This window comes from Olea europaea, unplaced genomic scaffold, assembly GCF_002742605.1.
Source record: "Olea europaea var. sylvestris unplaced genomic scaffold, O_europaea_v1 scaffold635, whole genome shotgun sequence".
Taxonomy (NCBI): domain Eukaryota; kingdom Viridiplantae; phylum Streptophyta; class Magnoliopsida; order Lamiales; family Oleaceae; genus Olea; species Olea europaea.
The window spans coordinates 95175-98396 of NW_019264714.1; positions in this window are offsets into that span (position 1 = coordinate 95175).

Below are 3222 nucleotides of genomic sequence, written 5' to 3' on the forward strand. Positions count from 1 at the left end.
GAAGTCTGCTAAGCGAGTCTTGCGTTACCTCAAAGGCACTGTTGAACATGGTTTGTACTTCAGCAAGGGTCCTCTAACTCTAAATGCATACTGTGATTCGGATTGGGCTGGTGACCCATCTGATCGAAGGTCTACTACCGGCTATGGTATTTTCTTTGGCCCTTGCTTAATATCGTGGTGTGCTAAGAAGCAGAGTGTTGTAGCTCGATCTAGTACGGAAGCTGAATATCGAGCTCTTGCGATGGTGGTTGCTAAACTTTATTGGATTCGCATGTTACTAAAAGACTTGAACATTACACGTACTTCACCTCCAACCATAACCTTCCATTCTTGTTCCCAATTCTCATAAAAGTACCAGCAATGTTGATTGATATTAGCAATGATGAAGGCTCCAAATCTGCCATATGTCCAGCATGGCAATAGGATTATCTGTAGGAATTATTTACTGTAATTTTGCTACATTAGAGGATGTGAATGTTTCAAATATGTAAATATTGCTCCTATAAATACGTAGTAAACATATGGCTTTGGTATGATTTACCAAGCCCTTCTTATTATTTCTTTCATGGTATCAGAGCCATATTTGGCTAACGTCTAATCCTACCTACAATAATGTCTTCCGCTACTACATTCATTCCACCTAACAATCTTGTTCAGTTTGTCTCGGTGAGACTTGATGGACCATCATCTTATTTAAACTGGTCTTCCTAAGTTGAAGGTGCCCTTGATATCCATGGTCTTCTGGGTTTTGTGGATGGTACTGAACCATGCCCAGAAGAGTTCCTACCTGTTGTAGGGACTGCTGCTCCTATTTCTAATCCGGAGTTTATCATATGGAACAAAAAAAAATCGATTTGTATTAGTGTGGATGAAGTCCACAATCTTAGAGAAGATATTGTCCTTAGTCTATGGCCTCAAATCTGCTCGGTAAGCATGGCTTGCTGTGGCAAATCGTTATGCTTCTTCCTCATCCTCAAATGTGAATCAACTCAAACGTCAACTGCAAAGTCTATAGCAAGGAGGCAAAAGTTGTTTTGATTTTGTTGAAGGTGCTAAGGTTCTTGCAGACCAATTAGCCGCTGTGGGAAAACCCGTGACTGATGAGGACTTAATCTCTCATATTCTGGGAGGACTCAACTCATCATTCACTCCATATCCAATGTCTATTTTGCACAACGTGAGAAGTCGATTACATTAAATGATTTCCACTCTGAATTAATTGCTTTTGAAGCCTTGCTTGAAAATCAGCAGAGAAATTTGCACAATGATCACAACAACTTTGCTATGATGGCAAACAAGTTTGGAGGAGGAAAGAACCCAAAGAAAAATAACAAGAATTGGCAACAAGCTCATCCTAATACGACTCCTACTCTGGCAAAGAAGTCCCCTCAAACTGCCAATCATATTCCAAATCAAATTCCTGCTTGCGCAAACGTACCTGACTTTGACCCTTATGCTTGTCAAATTTGTAAGAAAAAGAGTCATATGGCACTTGACCGTTTCCACCGCTATGACTACAATTACCAGGGACGTCATCCTCCTCAACAGCTAGCAGCTATGGCTGCTTATTCCAATTCTGTTCTTGAGGACAACACATGGTATGTAGACAGTGGCGCTAATCAACATATCACAACAGATCTCTCAAACCTTCACTTGACTGAGCCGTATCATGGAGATGATAAAGTAGCCGTGGGTAATGGTAATTGTTTACAAATTAAGCATACTGGTAATCTCACGTTGCAGGAATCTCCTTTGCCATTACACTTAAAAAATGTCCTTCATTGTCCACAAGCATCAGTAAACCTTTTGTCAATAAATAAGCTTTGCTTAGATAATGATTGCTATTGTATTCTAACCGGTTCTCAATTTCTTGTTAAGGACAACTGCACGGGACGAACGTTGCTAGTAGGGAGGAGTGAAGGAAGTCTCTATCCTATTCAAGTTGATCGAAAATCTATCAATAAATTTCGGTCTCATGCTGCTCTCTTAAGTGTTCGAACTACACTTAATGGTTGGCATTCGAGATTGGGTCATCCATCTTTTCAAGTCACAAAAAATGTAGTCAAGAATTTTGAATTGCCTATTTATGGATCCTTTAATATTGAGTCTGTTTGTGAATCTTGTTTATTGGGAAAAGCAAAAAAATTACCTTACAATGAGTCTTCCCGTATCACGTTATCAAAACTCAAATTTATTCATTCTGATGTTTGGGTCTCTCCTACACCATCTTCTGATGGTCATCGTTATTATGTTATCTTCATTGACGATTACTCTAGATTTACTTGGTTGTACCCACTTAAAAATAAATCCGAAGTGCTCTCATGTTTTATGCAATTTAAGGCCCAAGTTGAAAACCGTTTCTCTTCAACAATTAAAGAATTTTAATGTGATAATGGTGGTGAATATCTCTCAAACCAATTCCAATCTTTTCTTCGCAAAAATGGTATCCATCAACGCCTATCATGTCCATATACCTCTCAACAAAATGGTTTGGCTGAACGAAAACATCGACACATTATGGAAGTTGGACTCTCACTTTTAAGTCAATCACATTTACCTACAAAATTCTGGGTCGATGCCTTCATGACAGCCATTTACCTCATTAACCGAGTACCCACACCTGTTTTGAAAAATGCATCTCCATATGCAAAATTGTTTGAGGAAAACCCAGATTATTCTTTCATGAGAACTTTTGGATGTGCCTGTTATCCTTTATTGAGACCCTACACGAGTCATAAACTAGCTTTTAGGAGTAAACAATGTATTTTTATTGGATACCCTTCTCACCATCGAGGCTATCGATGTTTAGACCCTGTCTCTAATAAAATGTACATATCTCGCAATGTAGCCTTTGATGAACAAAACTTTCCAGCAAAAGGATGGACCTCCTCTACTTGCTCTGCTACTTCAAATGCCACCGTGCCAGGTATTTCATCTGATCTTGCACCCTTTTACTCTCAACTCAATATATTGTCACACCAACCACATGAAGAAGAATTACCATTACTAGCTACTTCTTCATCTAACACCACCAAACACATACCTGACTTTAGTCCTTCTCCAACAATCGAGACCCACCTAACCTCTAATGAGTCAGAAACTGAACACCTTCATATACCCAATCCAACTCAACATCAAATGGTAACTCGATCCCAAACTGGTTCTATTCGACCCAAGCAATTCCCTGATTTTTATACATTTTATGCATCTAATCATCCTGTA